The sequence below is a fragment of the Haemaphysalis longicornis genome, unplaced genomic scaffold, assembly GCF_048455015.1.
Source record: "Haemaphysalis longicornis isolate Haplotype H1 unplaced genomic scaffold, Haemaphysalis longicornis Haplotype H1 scaffold_140, whole genome shotgun sequence".
Lineage (NCBI taxonomy): Eukaryota > Metazoa > Arthropoda > Arachnida > Ixodida > Ixodidae > Haemaphysalis > Haemaphysalis longicornis.
Window position 1 is genome coordinate 70,783 of NW_027526246.1, and position 22,262 is coordinate 93,044.

Here is a 22,262-nt window from a genome sequence, read left to right on the forward strand (position 1 = left end):
AGGACAGCGGGACCGAAGTTAACAAACCGATTTAAGTGCTTGTTAACTGTTGAACACATGGATGACAATTTGTTAGGGGCAGAGAGAGAGAGAGAGAGTAAACGTGTTTAATGCAAAAAGCAATGGGGAGGAGTCCTCAGTCCAAGACCCCTTGAGCTTTCCCCGCCTCAACAGCCCTCAACACCAGCAGGCGCTGGTCATTGAGGTCGGAGCTGGTCAGAGCTCTCTTCCAAAGCTCGCGAGAAGGAATGGAGGGATTTCGCGAATGTAGTGGGGCGTGCGCGCAGCCCCCTACCATATGAAAGAGCGTCCCGGGGGCTCCGCAGAAGCGGCATAGCGGGGAATATACGGTGGGGTGCAAGATGTGGCATTTAGTGGGATGGGGGAAAGTATTCGTCTGGAGTGCACGGAGCTGCCGTTCCTCCTCTTTCGTTAGGTGTTTATGCGGTGCTGGGTAGATGATACGTCCCAACTTGCAGTGCTGCGTTATTTCGTGACACGTGATCAGCGGGGTTGGCTTCTCTTGCTCGCTTCCCGGGGCCCGGCGGGATAACTCTCGGGCCAACAGGTGGGCGGTTTCGTTGTCCGGGACGGCAGAGTGGGCGGGTGCCCATGTGATCATGATAGATCTGTCTGGTGGACGCTGACAGATGATTTGGTGGGTTGTGCGGTGAATTCGTCCGCATGAGAAGTTGCGGCACGCTTGCTGCGAATCTGTGATGATTACGCTGGCGGTAGTTTGCGTTATGGCGAGAGCGATGGCCGCTTCCTCCGCTTGTAAGGGGTCGTATCCGGATAGGGTTAGGCTGGTGACGTGCTTAGTGTTCTGGACAACCACGGCTGTCATTGCTCTTATGCCGGGATAGGAAGACGCGTCCGTGTACACTGTGGTGGGTTCCCTCCCGTAGTAAGTGTGGATGGCCTTGGCTCTTGCTTTCCTGCGCCCAGAGTGATGCACAGGGTGCATGTTTCTAGGGAGCGGTGAGACGTACAGCTGTTTCCTGATATTGTGGTCGAGAATTCTCATTTGAGATGTCTGACGTTGCAGAGGGGATGTGAGCCCCAGACGAGAGAGAAGAGTCCTCCCTGTGCTTGTAACTCCCAGCCTCAACCTTTGGCTCGAAAGATGGGCTTCTATGAGCTCGTCGGCTGTATTGTGCAGGCCCAGCTTCAATAGCTTGTCGGTGGCCGTGCTGACGGGAAGTCCGAGTGCCTGTTTGTAGGCCTTCCGAATGATGACATCCAGCCGCTCCATTTCTGACTTGGAGAGAAGAGCGTAGGGTATGGCGTATGTAATTCTTGAGATTATGAATGCTTGGACGAGGCGGAGGGTGTCCTCCTCACGCATTCCCCGTGTTTTGGTGGTCACACGCCTGATCATATGTGTGACTTGGTCCGAGGTATGTTTCAGCCTATTTATTAGGATGGAGTTTGTTCGATCGGCTTGAAAGGTCATACCAAGGATCTTGATATGCGAGGAGGGGACGATGGTGTGGCCCTCCATGTGGATGGTGACAGTGGGTGGCCTATGGAGGAGTTTCTTTCTTGTACAAACAAGGAGGAGCTCCGAGTTTTGTGGGGCACATTGGAGGCCGCAAGACTTGGCGTAATGAGTGACCGTGTTGGCTGCAGTTTGTAGGCGCTCCTCTATCTCGCCTAACGATCCTGTCTTCGACCAGATGGTAATATCCTCTGCATACAAGCCGTGATGTATGCCCGGAATAGAATCCAATAAGGGAGGGCGACCGATCAGCGCAATATTGAATAACAAAGGCGAGAGCACTGCCCCTTGTGGTGTGCCGCGGCTGCCCAGCAGGATGGGATCTGTGGCTAGGTCTCCCACTTTAAGTACTGCCCTACGATCTGTGAGGAAATCTCTTATGTACTGGTACATTCTAGGCCGAAAAGACCACTTTCCCATTAGCGCGTTCACCTATCATTGTTAAATTATATGCAATTCGATGCGTGTAGGCAATCAGGGTTATTTTCTGGCTTTTGTTGTGCTCATACATTCGAAGAAGCGGAATCGTTTCTGCAGAAATTAAATATAAACACGCCGGACAGCCTTCAAGTATCAGAACGAATCAGAAGGGAAAGAATAACCGTGATCCCCTATGCATCGAATTGTCCAATGTGTGTGTGTGCGTGCGTTCGTGTGTGTGTGTGTGTGTGTGTGTGTTGGTGTGTGTGTGTGTGTGTGTGTGTGTGGGTGCGTGCGTGTGTGTGTGTGTGTGTGTGTGTGTGTGTGTGTGTGTGTGTGTGTGTGTGTGTGTGTGTGTGTGTGTGTGTGTGTGTGTGTGCAGTGGCAAAAAAAATCGCCGTCTCTACGAATGAACAGAAATACGCAATGCATGTGCATACTTTTGTGACAGTCTTTTTCGTACAGTTATCTTCCTTTTTCTTCAAGAGTTTTTTGTCCAAGGTACGACGGTCGTCTTCTGCTTTCGTTAAAGAACAGTTCAATGCCTATTTTGAATATATAAATACTGCTTTTTCCGGCTAAGTAGATATGCTGAGACTAAAATTTTCCAACAGTTTTTTCTGGGCTAACCAACGATCGCTGGCAAGAACGACGGTAGCAGTGTTAAAGTTATGTGCCTACTCATACCTCTTCTTCATGCACAGTGTAATTTGGAGCAATGTTTCTTGTCCCCGAACAGTTCCGGTGATGTCGTATCATCTTAAAGAAATCAATATCCAGAAACCTGCCAGAAACGTGCCAAAAACGCACAGAAGAGCGACTAGTAGGAACTCTAGCAAATTCGGGTTTGCAGAAGAGACAATTTCTTTTTAAAGGGCCTGCTTCAACTCCACAATGTATGAGCATCACGAAAGATAGCGCTTACCGTCATTGCCACCAGCATTCCTGCCTATGATTCATTGAACCGTTCGCTTTTGCTTCCTTTACTTTTCTTAAAAAAAAAACAAAAAAACAGGAGTGGTTCGATACACGTTGTCACCTGCCGCCACCGCAGGCCACGCCAAAACGAGCGTCGTCTGCTAGCCGTCTGCTGCGGACGGCGCATTGCCACCGGAAAAGCAGGAGGGGAAGCGGGGCTTCCTCCCTGTCGATTCGCCTGGGCCTTCCCGCGAGATCTCGCGGGAACGTTCCGCTGCTCGTCCGCGCGTGCGCAGTGCGGGAGAGAAAGCTGTAGTCCCACTCTCCCTTTTCGCTTTCCTTTCGGTCCCCACGTTTCCCTCGATGCCTGCGCTCATTTGGCGGAGGAGCTGAAGTGCCGTTGCGCCGAGCTGCCGCCGTCGGGGACCGGCCAGGGACAGCTGATCGCCTGAGCCCGGCCTGGCCGCTCTGCAAAAACGGCGGAAACACTGGCTGCTGGTCGTCGCTCCGTCAGCGTAAGCCTCTTTACCTGCTCTTAACCGCCGTTTCGCAAGAAAGCAGCACCCTCTCAGTTCGGCGTTTCCCTCACCGCGCGTGTTGCAAAGTAGTGAGAGGGCAAAAAGGAAGTGCGGGAGGTGATGGGTCGGTGAAGGGGAGCGCACGAAATAGAGAGATCGCTTCTCCCAAGCACTCCGAATGGTCAGGGCCGGTCGCGAGGCATCCGCTCTTTGAACTTGACCTCGACAGCTGCCGCTGGCCACGGCTTGACCATTAACTGTTAATACCACTGCTCCGCGAGGAGTTTGAGGTCAGTTTGTGGGATGACGTTTTGATCTTTGACGTGTCATCAACTTGTATTTGCCCTAGACGCCTACAGCCTCACACAAACCCTGCGATAAACGTCATTGTCAGAGCTGCAACGGTGGTACGAAATCGTGGTTTTTGTAGGTGGCGAAGTCCTTTGTACTCAAGCGAAAAATTGATTGTGGGAATAACGGTGGGGACGTTCAAGGTACTATTGATTGGAGTGCCATTTAAGTACCATTGAAATACCATTAGAGTACCAATTCCGGGCATCGACACAAAGTCGTTGGTAGGAATATTCAGCGTTTTTTTGGGGTGCGATCCTTGGAGTTTACCACCACGGTTTCCTTAGGCGCAATGTTCTTGTCGGTTCAATTAAAACGACACTAACCGTCCATTCTCATCAGATTTGAAAAGCCTTTTGCACGCAGAACAGTATGCGTGTTGCATAAGCTGAAGGCATTCTTTTGCCACACTACAATGAAGGTGAATGTTTCATGGTCGAAGGCTTGTCTGGAGATGTCACTTAGAGTGCTGCGACGACTTATGGCTATCATCGATCAAAAGAGGCCGGCTGCATGCGGGTCCAACTCAAGGCCGTGACGTCTGCTCCCTGTAGGTTCAGCAGGAAGTGTGGAATCTCGTCACGTTTTACCTGTTGCATGGTTCCCCAGCTATTGCGTGGGTGTGCGTTCTTGGTCGTTAAATAAATATTAGCGCAAAAGGCAGCGGCCGTTCTCTTCTCGCTGGCCAACACGATAAGGTGCGCTTGTTGCCATGGGATCCTTGAAAGCGCCCAAAATAAAGTGTGAATGTGTATGGCGTGTGTCCATTGCCATCGCGTTACTCTAGCTCCATAAATGTTTCGCGTTCTGCGTTCCGATGATCGATTACGGAATCATTACATTTCATGCTGTTTGTGTTTATAGCGCTGCAGGAGAGTGCTATTTACCCCTTCCTGCTGTGTGGCAAACGTACTCGCCAGAGCAGTTCCTGCTGAGATGTTCTTGCTCGCTAGACAAATCAGTGCAGGTTTTACTTTTCGGTCTGTATTCTGGGGCTAACACGACGCTTATTACGCTGTATTCCCTGAAAACACTCGGCGGATAGAAATAGATTGGCACACATTAAATTGGCACACAGCGGCCGACATTATTGGCGTATAGTTGCTCAATTTCTATATGTGTTCGGTTGCATGCGTATCCCCAGATTGTATAGGCCGGTAACCAATTACTCAATGAGCTTACATCATATTAGTTTTTTTCATAGTTAAGAATAAGAGTACTATGTATTTTTTCACAGAATGGCAAACTTGCTCCCCAAAACGAACAGCAGCACTACGTTTTCATGTGGACATTTACACATGAGTACACAGAAGCAGTAATGGTACCTATCGGTTTTGAGCATGGCATGTATGATTTTTTTACCTTTTTCAAGGAAAACAAGAAAATCAACTTTGTGGGTGCACCATTCCCCCATTCCCGTTATATTAATCCGAATATTACTTAACTAAGTTGGCCTACAATCCAGCGCCAACATCACACACAATGGCCCATGGACTGCTCAAAAGTAAGGTAAATGAAGGCTTGAAATGACACCATATGTCTCAGGGAAACTCCAATAAAGAAAGTATGTAATTCGGTTCAAAAGAAAATTAAGTCCATTCCACGCTTAGCTGCACTCGAACCAAAGTCCATCGGAATACGAGACGAGCCCCACCACAGCTCGGTGGTTACACCTAACTGAATGTTAGCCTAGCAAAAAGGGTTGGGGCCTTCGACTTTGGAACGTGTGTTAGAACTTAGGCACATGCGCTCAGCACTGTAGGAGAAATTTCAGCATGGTAATAACGCAAGAAGGAGTAAGGCAAGTAGCACAGCCCATTGACGCTAATAGCGTATATGTAGGGCTCACAAGTGCGATTAACTGAGCTCCCCAGTCATATTAGCCAAAAGGAAAGAAGACATCGTATAGCCTGACACGTGTCACTGTTGGCCCCGCGTACTGCCGTGCATATACACACCACCTTTCACGAGACACTAGTTCTACAAACTTCACCGGGTGCGGTGTAAGCGGTGCAGGACTCCGAGCAGTCTACATCAACAGCACCTGCGAGGCATGGCGGTGCACACAGTGGCTGCATGTACGTTCTACAAACCAACAATAATGCTACCGCATTTACTACATCATAAGGAGTGCGTAGGTGTCCTAGAATTTCTTTTAGGGGCTAAGCCTCTTAGGGGCTGGTGCTGTTGGCGCCTCCTGACGTCGTCGTGGTCGCCGTAATTGTCGTTCGTCTCATGTAGGCACGGTACTAAAACACCGGGAAACTCGTTTACGCCTCGCGCTAGAACGTAACGCGCACTAAAAACACACCGGTACACTCGTTTACGCCTCGCGCTGGAGGGCTTCGTAACGCGAACTAAAAAAACACCGTGACACTCGTTTACGCCTCGCGCTAGAAAGCTTCGCTTTTTAAAGACAGGAGACTTTTGCAGCAAACCTGTATACCTCTAACCCCCCACCCCCCCAAACTGTTTCATCTCCGTTGGCAAAAACGCCAAGGCGACAAAAATACACTTATGCACTGCATGCTCCGCCCCTCCCCAGGTTTCACGTTAGTGGAGATGGCTCGGTTTTTTTTTTTCATACCACATAGCTTGGTTCCTGTAAACCATTGCTTTTCTCGGAAGAAGGGAGTTATAAAACGAGAAAAACTATTCTGTTACCTGTCCCTCATGAATACATAATGAATCTTGGCCTATTACAAAAATTTGGGTATATCTTTCAAGAAGCTCCATGTAGGGAATTTGTTACGCAACCAGGCATCAATTATCTGAAAATTCAGCGGAGTTCTGAAAGGGACGAAACAACCTTTGAAATGAATTTGAGTAAGAAGCATTTATTTCATTTCGTTTAAGGACCCTCAAAGGCCCAAGGGCATTTCGTAAGGAATAATTAACGTCACTTTTTATGAGTTTGGTTAATTATCGGGCTGCAAATTACTGCTTTGCGGGTTCCTTGCAGAGCTCGGAGGGAAAGTGGACGTAATAAAGCCCCGTTCTCATCAGTAGTTGAATAACAGGATCGATATTGCATAAGACTTCGATCTTTCAGTCCAGGACATTGCGTAAGCAGAAGAGGCAGGAATCCTTTTTATTGGATGCGGAATTAGACGTCTGGCAGCATGTGTTCGGTGACATGCCGCTGTTCAAGGTGGGGATATTGGGAATAGGCTATGGAGGTGACTAGGCAGATGGAGAGAAAAAAAAGAAAGACTGAAGGACAAGTTGTGAACGTTTAGTTGGAGGACACCACACATGAAGGCGGACGACAATCCGGAGATAAGAAGGATTTACACTTATAGATCACAGCACATCACATATGTTGGTAGTATAAAAATGAGGCAGCTAGGGTGTTACAGTCGGACGCAGGAGAAAGACATGTTTCCGGGCTAATATTTACGGCACCCTTCCAGGATGGAGGGACAATAATGACTGCACAAGGACGCATCTTAATTCCATACAAGCAGGGCGCTCTAGCAGACAGTGCCTTCGCAGTGGTCACAGTAAAAGTTGGTGGTGTGGCCAAGGCGAAAAGGTACGACGTTGTGAGCGTGGTATACACATGTTACATGCAGAGTAATTGTGGTTTCAGAGGTTGTCCGAAAGCAGAGAAGTAGAGCTTCCAATGTTGAGAAGAAGTCTGGATCACCCTTCCAAACAAGTGCTTCGTCGTATCTGAGGTGTCACCTTTTGAAAAGGATGTCTTCCTCATATCACACGTCTGTGGCGTCCTGCGAGCTTGCAGGTTTTCCAAAAAAGATTCGATTGATTGATTGATTGATTGTAGGGTTTAAGGCGCCGACGCTTCGCAGGCGATGAGGCGTGCCGTAGTTGAGGCTCCGTATTAATTTTTACCACCTGGGGATCTTTAACGTGCACCAAAATCTCGAGCACATGGGCGTTCTTGCTTTTCTCCTCTCTTAAAAAAGCGGCTGCCGCAGCCGGGAATCGAACCCGCGTCCTCGTGCTCAGCAGCACAACGTCTTAGCCACTGAGCCACTGCGGCGGGTAGGGTTTCTAAATTAACACACGGCCAAGCAAGCCATGGGAACTTTATTCGGAGACCAGTGGCATAGGATAGATGGGGTAGGCGAATGACGTGACGGGGTATACATGCCTAATAATGAAGCTATAGCGTCGCGTAGGCCTTCAGGAGCTGCCTCCGAGTCTGAGGAAATGGGCCACTTTGCCGCCAACTGAGGAAGAACATACCGGATAACCTCTTTGTTGGCATTAACCTTGGTTTCGAAAGAGTGTCGTTCCCTTGGTGCCATAAGTGTGCTTGACTAGAGGGAGGAATGATGTCTCCGCAAGCATTTTGCGGAGATTTCAGAGCGTTATTTATAAAAACGCGGTTGTCACAGGTGATAGTGTCTGCGTATATAACTAGATGGGGCCAAGCGCGAACTGAAACCACTCGGTTCGTGGCACGCTTTATGAATTCAATTTTTTAATGTTCTTTGTTTTGCCTGGGGGCGAGGGCGTCACGTCCGTACGGAAAAAAAACATGTACACTGCGGTCAACCCCACTGACGCAGACCATGAGATATTACGATCTGCGTGCTTGTTAGGTAAATTTCAGCGCGGTGAAGACGTTTTCTTGGATGCGTACAACTTCTACGGGCTGTATGGTAAGTTACCCTGCTATAATAGCGTTGAGGTTATTGGAATGAGCCTTGTGGTGTATTTCGAAGGTTATGTGTTATTTGTAACAGCTGACATGGTCCGACAGAATCGTGGAATAATCGTAGCATAAAAAAAAAGAGAGAGAAAGAACGAGATGCGCATCAGTTCTGTTTCACAATGCTGCAGTGCGTTTTCGCTTCCTACACCTATGTAAGTAGGCACTTGCGTAAGCGTTTTTGACGCACGGAACGCGTTTTCACATTGCATAAAACGTTATAAGACTAGCCAGTTACGAAGCTTGTGCGAATTTGTCGTCTTTTCTTCTATACCCACAACGGCACGGACGTACGCACGCGCTTCGTATTCATGTTAGCGCTTGATTGCTCCCCAATAAAAGGAACTCAGTGACTCGTACCTGAAGGTACCGCATTTTTACGATTCTAACGCGCACCCGATTGGAACACGCAGGTAAGTTTCCTCTTGGAAATTTCGAAAAATAACTGAACCTGAGAAAATATTTTAAAATAAATACGCAACAGCTTGTTAAGATTAAAATGTATTCGCGCGATGTTGACGGATTGTTTTGAATTGGATTGAGTTGGATTGTGGGAGGAGCTTGCGTCCGTGCCGACGCCGCTGGGAGCTATGAAGCCCATTCCGGTTTCCCGGCCGTTTGTAGAACGCGCACACAAAATTGAAGACTGCTTTTAGTGGAAAAAGGGTGAGCGTTAGAATCGCGTAAACGCGGTAATTTTGTTAAACGAGAGAAGTATGCTTCCATATTTCAGTAAAAAAAGACCGGTTTCGAAATTATAGCTAGCTTTCCTAAATGATACGTGCTACAATTAGTTTGTGTACGGGGAATTATTCGCTTTCTTCGTGTCTCTTTCCTATTCTTCCCTTAGTTTTTCATATGTATTTTCCCCTGCGAATTAAAATCGCACAGACGTTCGTCGGCGCTTGTGTCGTCTGTTACTCCCTTAGTCCCGTCTTCCGCACTGTTTTCAAACCTTAGGCTGTATGTTAACTACATGTCAAGGCAGGGAGTCGGGCATGACCTGAACACTCTGCTACGCCCGTTAAACCGGGCACAGCCTAGGGGAGCGTTTACATCATAAACGTCGAGGCTGCAGGTATACAGTGCTTTTGGTTCTGGCGACCAAAGTACAGCTTAGGTTTACATTTTATTTAAAAGCGGTAAGCAGAGCTCACTGAACTTTCGATGCTCCAACAAGAAAAGGTTTGTCCCGCGTTCCTGCATTTAACGCCAATTTTTAGGGCACATGTCCAGGATAGAACGGGTGGCGTTTCCGTGTCGCTCTGTTACAACAGCCAGGCAGAGATGGCGCCACGTGGTTGAGTTTCAACTTTTCACCCCTGACCCCTTCCCCTTTCTTCTCAAAATAAAAGTTCTACTACTACTACTACTACTACTTTTAGGACGGTGTCAACCTGTCCGCTCAAGCACGCAGGTGGCGTCGCCAGATTACTTCGTTCTTTGGTGCTTTGAGTGCTGGTAAATTCTCCAGGTGTGGAGCCCTCCGCCTTATCAGTGTAGGGGTGTAGGATGTTCCCTATTATTGAAGGTACCTTTTACCGCAGTTTACGTAGAATTTGGTAGATTTGTTATTTCGCAATTGAAATATTGCGAATGAAGTGATGGTGTATCTTGTCTCCGTGTATATTGCCGCGAACCATGCGTTGGGTTTGTTTATTTATGTTTTTTTTCTGCCGACCGCCTGCGCCGGGCTGTGTTATCTTTTGCCTGTGTGCCAAGGGAAGCGCGTGTTCAATTCTTAATTTCTATGCCACAAGTGTTATCTCTTTTGATAGGGAGAGCGGTTTGAACTAACGTCAACAGCCTAGAATAATCTTCTTTGATCTACAGTGTTCTGGATGTACTTCGATTGTTCGAGAAACGCTCGCGCCCAAAGATAAATGCCTGTCGAGCGGACGCCGTGGCATTGGACTCGCCGTCGCTCGCAAGCGCACGTTACTTTGTTGACTGCTGCTTCAAGTCTGTGTATTCTTTGAGTTGTTAGGGGAGCGCAAGTTCGCTCCCATAAACGTATTTTCCTTGAAGGCAACTGCGTCTTTTTTGGCTTCGTGACAATATATATCAATTTAGGAAAAGCGGTTAACGGTTTATCTACACTTTCACTTCTTCTTTGTTTTTTTTTTCTGGAAGGCTCAATACCTTGGCAGGCCCTCCAACAATGCGTTGCTTGTTGGTCTCGGTTGCTGTCTCGTCTGTTCTTTTCTTGCCTTGATGATTACCTTACGCAGTTGTAGCAGTCTTGTTGAAAAATCCAACTAGCGTAACCGTACATATGCGAAAGACAGCTGTTGCTACAAATGGTCTAGCTCACAAATCTCACAAAAAATATGCGTTTTTTTTCTGTTTCCTTTATATTCGGAAAAAAAAACGAGAAAGCTGCATTTTTTTTTACAATACAGCGTCTCTTCCCCTAGACATCGCACACGTACTTTGGAAGTTCAAACAAAAGTGGCTCTGGCTGTTTCACTGTAGCATTATTAACAGGAGAGCTGTTTAGGCCGACACAAATCCATCCGGCATAGACAGACGACCCCGAGCGCACGTGAGCGCCTGCCTCGCGGCGACCTCTCGGCGTAGTCCAGGTTTGCGCGTGGGCTTACGTCACATGAGGAGCTCCCGCCTTCGTCGTCATCGTCGTGTAGCGACCGCAGCGCTGAAGACGATGACGACGAATCTGTCAAGCCATCCCTTCACAATCCACACGTGAAGACGGCCACCAGACCAGCTGTCGAAGAAGTGGGGTTATACTTAGCCAGGACGCGCTACAAGAGGATTTGTCCTACGCGGCTGTGCCGTCGGAAGACGACTACAGGGACGTCGACGATTGCTACTGAATAAAGAACTGTACATACATAATGGTGTTTGCTTTACGGTGCCATCCAAAACAGCTTTACACTGCTGCGGTCCGGCTGCCCCCTCTCACCTGGGATACGCTGTCAGTGTGGAGAGAAGCTATGGTCAATCCACAGCACGGCTATTTCTCCATCTTTGCACTACTACTGCAAGCTGCGCCAATTTTTGTCATCGCAGTATCAAAATATTTCAATGAGGAGACCGTTAGAGGAAGTGACACTGATTCCGCACACCACTAATGCCATTCGGTTCCTCCGCGTGAGGGGCAATAATAACCCTACTGCGGAGGGTTTAGAAAGCCTGAATATAGAATTTAGAAAGAATTTAGAATTTAGAAAGCTGTAGAATTTAGAAAGCTTAACTGGGAAAACATAGGATTAAAGATAAATGGGGAATACTTGAGCCATTTGAGGATTGCTGACGACATAGTGTTGCTGAGTAAGGCTGCAGAACACATGCAAAGGAACTACAATCAGAAAGAATGGCCGTGGAGCTAAAAATAGATACGAATAAATATAAAGTAATCAGAAGTAAGCATGGCACGTCCTCTACAGTTCAGGGAACGAAACGCTAAAGGAAGGAAAATATAACTACCTCGTACCGATGGTTAGTGCTGACGCCAACCACGAGAGAGAAATTCGGCGCAGAATAGGTATGGGTTGGGGAACGCTAGGCAAGCATTCCCAAATAATAAAAACATAGCAGCCTCTGTTACTCAAAAGAAAAATATTCAACCAGTGCGTTGTGCCGGTGATGATATACGGAGCTACCCGCCGCGGTGGCTGAGTGGCTAAGGCGTTGCGCTGCTGAACACGAGGTCGCGGGTTCGATTCCCGGCCGCGGCGGCCGCTTTTCTCGTGGAGGTGAAAAGCAAAAATGCCCGTGTGTTCGAGATTTCGGCGCCCGTTAAAGATCCCCAGGTGGTCAAAATTAATCCGGAGCCCTCCCTTACGACGCGCCTCATCGCCTGCGTTGCGTCGGCGCGTTAAACCGTACAGTCAATCAACATACGGAGCTGAAGCTTGGCAACCTATCTAAACAACTAGAAAGCAAACTTAGGTCGGCTCAACGGGCCATGGAACGAATAATGTTAGAAATAACACTCAGGGCCAGGAAACGAGCTACCTGGATCAGAGAAGAAACTAGGGTAGAATATATCAGGGTTTAAATAAAGAAAAAAAAATGAACTTGGGCTGCCGATGTAGTGAGACGAACCGATAACCGGTGGAAAATTGGGCTAACAGAGTGGATACCAAGAGGTGGTTCTAGAAGAAGGGGAAGACCATTAACCCGATGGCTGGGGGAAATAAAGAAATTCGGGGGTTGACTGGGGACTCGAGCAGCGCAGAACAGGAGTGGTTGGAGGTAAGTGGGAGAAGCATTCGTCCTGCAGGCCACCTGAGTCGGCTGCTGCTGCTGATGATGATGATAACTGTTATGATGATGAACACTTTATTGTCTCGCTTCTCCTCTGTGACGAACTGATTGGCTGACCCAAGGGAGTGCACAGTTTCTTTCTCCGGCTTAAATCAACGATGACGGCTACGAAGGGATCATGAAAGGAGCATGCGATGTACTTGAATAGCTTGGGTGTAAAGCAGATGAAATATGACCTAGCGGTCGTGTGTTGCTTTGTTGAAAGAGAAAGGAGAAATTGATTCAGCCGACGACTTCCTCTGGGGTTGATGGCAAGCCTCGCGATTGTACTCCCGAAAGAAAGTTATCGGGGGAGTCACGAACTAAGCGGCCATGCATTAACAGATTTATCGACCACATATACCGAGCAGTGAAAACGGTTGGAGCACAGACGACGCCGCCCTGACGAAATACTGTTCCCGCCTAAGCAAACCAACCAAGTTCAAAGAGAAACTAATTTGAGCGTGTGCGCCCAGACGCAGCTTGATTACCGGGCCCCACCTGGAAACTCAGGGCAGAACTAGAAAAGATAATAACACAAGGAGAAAAAATGCTCGAAACGTTTTGTTGATGGCGCGGGGTAAGAATGCAGTGGGAAGCAAAAACCACGTTAAAATAAAACGCCCACGCGGCAGGCGGCACGGACAGCGGAGAAGGGCAGGGTTGAGAGATGGACGCGCTGGCCGGTGGTTTGATCGACGACCCGCTGCCGGGAACTCGGGGCCAGCAACCGGCGACGCTTCTGAGAACCAAGCGTGCCGTCGCCATCGAACCGAATCGCGACCCGAACAATCGTTGCTCTCAATGCGCGGCTGAGTCTGAGGCCCTCATTATCAGTTGCTATGGGACCGTGATGATTGACTACGACCGAAAGGCGAATAGACAAAGGGGAAATAGAACACACCGCAGTGGCCGTTCTGAGAGAACTTAGTCGGCTTCTGCCCGGTGCGGACAGCGAAGTTGGCAGAGTGGTCTCTTTAAATAAGGATGAGTCGATAACGAAACGACACTCGCCGCAGCAAGGGCGTGGGCTCCCACAGGGTTACCATGGATACAAGCAGGATGTGGCTTTGTCGGGGCTGTGCGGGGATGCATACACCACGCGCTTTCTACGTTTGTGTCATACAAAGACCAAGCTGTAATACACCCTATACTCCGGGACGACTTAAGAACGGCAACGGTAGTTGCCCCTGCGCCTCATCACCTCAGCCGGCTGTTAGTCCGCGCGGCGCAAAAAAGTGCCTTACTGCGAGTATTTTGAACGTGACACGAGGCGTTCTCGTGATTTCTTGGACTTTTTCTTCTTATAAATTCCTACAGCGACTGCAAAAAGACTAGGCGCGGAAAAGAAGAGGATGGTACGTCTTAAGCGCGGTCTCGTTACAAAAACGCGCGTGCGCGTTTACATCCGGGTCCGTCATTTCGGCGGAGTGATACACGACATGAGCTGTTGCCGTTCTTAACTTGCTCCCGATTATAGCTACCGGTTGCGGAAGGAGGAGGAAGAGTATAAACGAACGTTTATTCTAAGTGCAAAACGGAATGTTCTAGAGGCAATAGCTCGCGCGGACGATGCTGCTCGCATCCTGAGCAGCCAGCTGTGCCCAGGCGATTAGTTCAAGCTGATCCTCCAGGTGTCAACGGATCAGCTGGCCCTCCCAATGCTCCCGGGTAAGGTTTGCGGAAGGAGACAAAGATGGCGCGTGGGAGCATTCCAATTCCGCGTGGTACAGGGTGAAGGGAGACGGACGAAATTTGTATGTTAGGGAGAACCACCTCCCGCATTTTGAAACCTTTCGAGAACGGCTCCACGAACACAGACTTATCAGAAAGAAGTTCCCCATCCCCCACAAAGAACTTGACACCTATAATTCGCAAACACTGTGAGTAACAAAAAAATTGTTTGCGTGTCTGCCCAGTTCGCTACAAATGTCGTCGACACGCGATAGTCTTTTGCCGCCCCTGCCCCGTACAGCCTTTGTCAAAATTTTGTGGACCAAGCCGGGAACGCGAAGGCTGCAAAAAAAACCAATGTACAAGCTCACGACCCGAGCGAGGCTGAAACTTTTTATGCAGGAAGGTACACAAAACACCTTTCTTTCTTACTGCCTTAAAACATTTTTGTCACATTTAAAGGTAAAGCTAGTTCTTTGAATTCTTTGTGGTTGAGAAGGCTTTGGATTGGCCCACAAAATTTTGACCAAGAGTGTACATGCCCTTCTTCTCTTGCTCCCCACCCCGCACGCTCTTCCCCTGCTCTCACGCGCTTCTCCCAAGATAAACACAGTGGATGTTTGCTGAAGTTAATTCGAATCTCCCGCGTTCCACTGCTCGTGCACCGCCTACTATAACCTTGCGTTAGTGTTGGACCTTGTGGAATGCCACCACTAGGTGTAGCTCGCACGCTACACCTTTTCGGTATTTTCCCGAAAAACAATTTTCAAATCGTATTTTGTTATATGCGTTCGAAAAAGTCAAGTAGCCGTGTATTTCTATTTAGAAGAGTACTCAAAATAGCACTTAAGTAGTGCCGTCTTGCCTCAGATATGTCTTATGTTTTCATTTTGCTGAACAGTGTTGACAAGTATCGCTACCAGATTTAGTTGTTTCAACATGTCTTGTCTATAGAAACATCTCGTTCAAGTATTCTTTTAACTTTTGTCCGGGCGGCTGAATCGAGCAACGGCCAGACAGACCAAATTTTGGGGGGGTTTAATAAGTTCAAGAAAGGCTATCGTCTTTGAAACACTTTCGCCCACAGATCTAGACTGCCGCTTACGTCCCCGAAAAATACAAATGAATGTTACTGCAAGACATGAGGAGAAGAATTCACACCCTCGCGCAAGAGGAAGATGCCGCTTCGTTTGGCCTCCTCCAAGAGACATTTGAAACGCATCCCTACTGGAATCATTCATGGAGGCAGCCCCACGGACAGCTTATTCTTACAGGACCATGCTGTTCCAGGAGAAGCGAGAACATGACCACTTGTATTTAGGGCTTCGACATAGTGCTGCCCCCGTAGTATCTTTATTTCTCGCTCTCTCCCATTTCCCTGAATTTCTCAAATCAAGTTTGCTGACTGTCTGATTGACCTCCCCAGAATCACAGATCTGTGTCGCTGGGCTGCACCTCTTACACCCACTAACCCTCAGTGAAGTTCACCAGTGAAGTGGAACGCACTGGCTTTTAACATTCCGCAGCCGAAAACTTGCGGAGGTTGCGCGACCGTAACGCACGAGGCCGTACTCCGATGTTCGAGTTCAACTTACACACGAACTCCCATCAGGCCTTCACTAAATCTACAGCGGCAGCCGTTTCAACTACTGTCACTACCCCCCTCCCCCCAGATGTTCTTACTGCCATACCACCACTCCACCGAACGTTGCACACCTTGTTTGGTGGTGCCCAGCCTTTGCCAGACCCTGTACATTTATATTCCCCAACCACGCCTCGATTCACGACAAATTGGTGCGCAACTATTATCTGAAATTACAATTTACTCAATTAAAAGCTTTCTAGCACGGGTTGCTTGAGTGGGTCCTCCACCGATCGAACTGGCGAACCTGTACAGACTACTCGCTGTATTGGGGTTACCACGACCTGGCACATTAACCGCACTTTTCAAGAACTGGCCCATTCATTCAATCAACTGATGCTTTAGAAACTGCTAACATCTGTTTATTTTCTCTTACTCATCCCTTTCTTAAATTGGCACCAGTGGTTCCCCTTTCCAATAAAGGTTCTCTACTACTACTACTACGTCTACTACAACTAAAACAACGCTTTTTCGACCAACAAGGCGCTTAAGGCTCTCGCCTTAACAATAAGAAAGAGGAACACAAGTAGGACAGACCACGCGTGCTCAGCCTTATAAACTCTGCCGAAGGGATTTGCTAGAAGATCCCCCTCACTCGCTGCAAGTGCAACGAGAGTCGGTCAGCCCAAAGCGGCATATTACAGGTGTGCCACAACTGTTGCGAACAAATTGCGATGAGGAAATTTCGCCGCGCTTGTTACGAGATGCGGATGGTGGCAAGAATATTCAAGTACTGCCACAATCTTGTTTCCTTAAACTGGCAAGACAGCCCGTGCCCTACGGGAAGCGTTCGCAGTGTTATCAAGGAAGTGAGTGGAGTGCATGTCAAGACCCCATTATTACTTACACTTTGGCTGCAGTGAGTTAGTTTCCTGCCCGAGGCGTAGGTTGCTGGCCACGCCTTGCTTTTATCGCAAAGTGAGTTTTTTCTTGATGTCATACATTAGATATAAAGCTTCTTTTCCTTAATAAGGAGTGGTTAGTTTGCCCTTTCGTGTAAACATCCTCGTCTTTTTTTTTTGGCGGCGCGTTCTTATGTTTACCAGTGCTCTTATATGCTTCAGGATTGGTTGATTGATTGATTGATTGATTGATTGATTGATTGATTGATTGATTGATTGATTGATTGATTGATTGATTGATTGATTGATTGATTCATTCATTCAATCATTCATTCATTCATTCATTCATTCATTGTAGGGTTTTATCGTGCTGTCGCTACACAGGCGATGAGGCATGCCGTAGTGGAGGGCTCCGGATTAATTTTGACCACTTGGGGATCTTTGACGTGCACCGAAGTCTCGAACACATGGGCGTTTTTGCTTTTCGATATGTTTCAAGATGCTTTCGATATGCTTCAAGATCACCGCATCAACTGATGCTAAGTTCAAAACAGTACGTAGCTTCTGCGCTTCAGATGTGGTTAGATGTAGTTTTGTTAAAGCAGAAGTGGTTTAAATAATCTTTTTTTTTGTTGCCTATAATGGATATACGAAGCATGCTACATTGCTGCCAGCAATCCATCAGATGAGCCCGTCTAAACCACCGTGCGGAAAAGTGACAGCCGGCGTTGGTGCAGCTTGGAACGGGGAACCGCAATCCTCCAACGCCTCCACCGCGGCGAGTTAGGTGTGCTCATCGGGCGGATTGTTGGCAACAATGTAGCATCCTGGTTGCCGCACGCACCTTGTCAAATGAAATGTGGTTGCAGAAACGTACGCATTACACCACTGACTAACCAGGCACACAGTGCTTTTACCCAGAAGACGATGCGGCTTTCTTCCCCTTTCCTTTCCTCCAAGGTAGCCGTGGCAGAATTCCGCGTAATGGAGGCGCCGCACAACAACTGCGCTACCGCAATTAACGGCGAGCTGAAAAAGACACGGCCTGCGGACAATGAAGCGCCTTACACCGAAGCAAAGGGTGCGTTGAGTTCCTAGTCGACAGAGGCTGGCCCTGACCTTCTCGACGGTGCCTCTGGGGAAATTAAAAGCCGGGGCAGCCAGCCAGGACGAGGCCAACCGCGCTAAGGACGCCTACAACGGGCTTAAGCCCCTTCCGTCTACCACCAGTCTTGTTCGTTACGATAACATGTCTACTCTCTCTGTCCCAGATTAAGCGCGAACGAAATGAAGAAGTGGAAGGAGGAAGAGAGGCGCAAGAAACACGCAAAACAATAAATTGCCCCAACAACGCATCTTAGGACATGCAAGTAATCAACCGGTTTCTTTTCTGTTTCGCTTCCTGGTCCCAGCCTCCTGCCGGCCGACATTGTGCTGCCAAGTGTGTTAGTTTCGTTCTGTGTGCGATGAGCCCGCTAGCCAAGGATGCTTTCAGCCAACATCCCAGCAGGACAGCCCCGGTCCCCAACAGCTTTCGACTAGGCTTCAACCAAGGGCAGGTGCTAGAGCCTAGGCGCCCCAAAGGGGAGTGTGGAGGAAAAATGATTAGATTCTGTAAAACATACACATCCTTATATCGTTATATATTTGTCGGTTGCAGTTGTTGTAAAATGTCGGTGAAAGGTAGAAATGTATACAATTGATAAACCTTAAAAGCATGCTGCCCGAATCCCACCAGGGAGCGTGTTTTTCTCCACTTTCTTTCAAACATTTCCAAAAGTACTACTATATCTGTTTAAATGAGCCATGAAGAGGAAATACCACTTCGTTTAATTTGAAAGAACTGGGATTCAGTATCTCACTCAGCTCCATTACAGCCACAAAAGATGTTTTTTTCGAAAAAAAAAAGCAAGAATTTTTTAAAAACTTTCACATTTTGCGCCACAGTGACGTGTTATGAGCAAGAATGACGCCATACGGGTCAACAATAAAACATAATTTTTAGTGCGTTAACTGCACGTTCGCATTCAAGTGATGCGGTCAAATGGAACTAGAGGCCCAATTACAGACGTCCAGTCATGTCTCGTCGCGACAGGTCAGTTAGACGGCCAGCAATCGCACAAACAAGGTTCCGTGACGTCATTGAAAAGTTGCCGGAAATTGGCTAGGGGGTCGCGATGCGTCACACGTTTTCTTTAATATCTCCGTTATTTCTTCGATCATTTCGATGATGTTGGTATCATTGTTATCGGGACTAAGCAGTCTTTCTAATAAACCCAACTTGTATTTTGTCTTTGTGGCTCCTTTAAAGGAAAATAAGTGACTTACCACCTTCTCCCCTTTGCCTTACCTGGCGTTCTTGACTGACTGGCTACTATTTCTGTCTTTATTCAACGAGCCCCTTATTTGCCATTTTGATTGTATATATGAAGAGGGAGAGAGAGAGAGAAGAGAGAGAGAGATGAAACTTCTAAGAAGGTAGCAGGAAAAATGCAAAACTTTGGACAAGTTTGCAGCCTCAGAGATCATTGAGGCTGATGCCTTGACCTAAGTTATAATGTAAATTCGTAATATTAAAACACCCCTCCGTCTAACGACGACGATGGCTGAAACACGAAGCTTTCTTTCCTGCGATTACAATTGCCAAGCGCAAAAGGCAAAGCAACAATCAATGTAATCAAGTGATCGCGCAGGGTAGTACTTAATCGTTAAGTTGAAGGAGGACATGCCTTAAAGGGATTGTCTTTTTTGAATCGAGAAGTTTTCGGCATTTACACGTTCTTGTGAGTAAGTTTTACTGCACTGCGAATGTGGATCCTAATGCTATGCCGATTCGGGCATTGTATGTCTTCGCTCCCCATTGTTGCATTTTGTGTGTGATAAAATAGGCGTGCCTTGTGGAATCCCCATGGTTCTTCAGAGTGTTGTCGTGCGCCGAATGTCATCAGTGCGACCAACAGAGCTTCGCTTTAAAATTGTCCTACGCTGCAGCCGTGTCGGATAGACGCGTCGCCTTCGTAACTTGAGGGACCCAGGTTCGGTTCCTATCACGAGAAGCGATTTTTATCGACGCGCTTGCGTAAAGTTGGCTTTCCGATAGCGTCTTGTGATGCACGCAAAGCGTCGCTTTAATTTTTCAATATTTTGTAAGGCAGAAGAATGAATTAACCCCGACTGTCGAATATCCGCGCGGGGATTCGTAGTGGAGATGGAGCTATCCCATCTGTGTGTGCCTGTGTGGCTACGAAGGACACGCCCCGGCCTGTTCACTTTGACCCGACCGTGATGTGACCCGCCTGTTGCCTCTACAACCGGGTGGCAAATAAATACCATTTCAATGTGTACAGATAAGAACCTATCATGAGAAATTTAATCGTCACGTTAGCTACCGTACGCACTGTGACCAGGCCTGGCGGTACCTTTGTGTCTTGCACGCCTTGTAGTCGATGATTGCAGTTCGCTCGTATGTACAAATTGTACAAATCTTGTCTCAGTGTTTTTTTAACGTGGTAGAGTGTGTGCTAAAGCATTCGCTCGATTAAGAAAATATGTGGTAAGCTTTAGTTATTTACTTTTTTGTTCAGTCTTTCGCCTCCGCCAACACGTTCGCGTTGTCAGGCAATGACGTGCATTTGCAATGAAGTTGCAACGCGCAGCAAGCGCTCGTTGAGCCCTGTAATATATTGCTGGCATTAGGCGCGCTATAAGCGTTTGATTCAAATATGGGACTGTTTGAAGAATGCATGATTTGCCACGGGGCCCCGCTGAAGTTAAAAAGTGCGCGCCAGGAAGTAACAAACCTTCCACAAAGAGATCTAAGTCAGCAATGCAGGATTAAGTACCAAACTAAATTCGCCGAGTGCTGGCTAGAGGCCCTTTCTTCTTTCATTTGGCGAGGCACACATTGTCTGAACAGGCCGATGTTTAAATAAAAGATTAAGCGGTCATGGTCACGCGTGCGAGCAGTGACAGGCACAACGAACCCTCACTGTCTTGTTCAAGGAATGCAAATGCACGCGATGGCTTAACAACGCACACGTGTTGACAGAGCCGTACGATAGGAAGAGAAATATAAAAGCTTACAACGTATTTTCCCAAGCGGATGAATTCGTGAGCGTGCACCGTACATCAGTTCAAAAAAGGATGAGATGAAGGGTGTTGACGACAGCATCAAATGAATGGTCGCACGTGTAGATGTACAGGCGCCTCAAAAAGTAAACGGAGCACGTGTCGGAGATGTTGAGGGGGTTACACCGTCATGTGCCTAGCCAGCAACCTCTAAGTGACTTCTCGAGAAAGTCATTCGAAAATAAAATCGGACCGCACGTATTCTATTTATGCTGGCAGCTGCATAAAATAGAAGTTTTTCTAAATTCATGAAGCCATGGTCCGTTTACTTTTTGGGGCAGCTGTACGTTACTTTATTGTTGCCCTCCGGGCTTGACCTTCACCACTGCTCATATAACACATTTGTATTTTATGAACAAATCATTTGGTAGTTTGCGCAAGTATTGTGTCTTCTGCGTTTTCTTCCCCTTCATACCCCCCAGCGCAGTCAATTATATATCAGTACCACCAAGTTCTAAATTTTCGGGTTTTAACACACCCAAGCTACACCTGTGCTATGAGGCGCGCCGTAGTGGAGAGCTCCGGATTAATTTTGGCCACCTGCGGATCCTTAACGTGCGCCGAAATATCGACACGTGGGCATTTTTAGATGCGACTGCATCTCATTCACTCGCCTTGTCCATGCAGCATCGTCGGCGTTGTTGTCGTCTGCCCCTCACCCTGCACTATAAAAAAAATAATAGTTAGCGGCGCCCGGTTTCGATCCCACGACCCTGTGGGCGGAACGCTAGGTACATGGTGCTCTTCCCACTACACCACAAAACCGAGACAGGATCAAATGCTACGAACGCGCCTTATATCCTTGACTCATTCAAACTACGTCAAGATGCTACTGATACAACGCATGATGGGGCAATGATTAACACTTGCAATAAAAGAAAAGAAGCTCCCACTTACAGCAACAATGATGGAGTAAAGGTCGTTGCGACAGCGAAGCCCCAAGCATACCACTTAGAGAGATTGTCCAATATTGGCCAATAAAACATAATAATAATCATAAAACATAATAATCATAGGCGTTCCCGACACGTTTCACGCGATTTCAGAATCAATCCATCGAAAACACCAAGTGAACCCCACGATGCGTCGCATCTACACAGGGTTCCCCTCGCGGGGAGGTGGGCGCAATTTTTGCTTTTAGACTTCATTTGAAAAGAAGCCACCACGGCCGGGATCGAAACCGCGACTTCGGGATCAGCAACACAGCAGCGGATACCCTTAAATCCCAACTTGGCATTGATGAACTTGATGAACAAAACTCATAACTTCCTTTCTGACGCCGCTACTGTAAGCATGTTGCGTACTTCCTTAAAGG

General features: G+C 47.7%; 1 protein-coding gene across 1 annotated transcript in view; it reads left to right on the plus strand.

Annotated features, from left to right (window-relative positions):
* The first annotated feature begins 3,215 nt into the window (after positions 1–3,215).
* Positions 3,216–22,262, plus strand: part of LOC144165658 (monocarboxylate transporter 14-like) — a 171,742-nt gene continuing 152,695 nt past the window's right edge. Inside the window, exon 1 of the mRNA XM_077695475.1 lies at positions 3,216–3,354. The gene's annotated coding sequence lies outside the window, so the exon portion shown is untranslated. The remainder of the gene's footprint in view (positions 3,355–22,262) is intronic.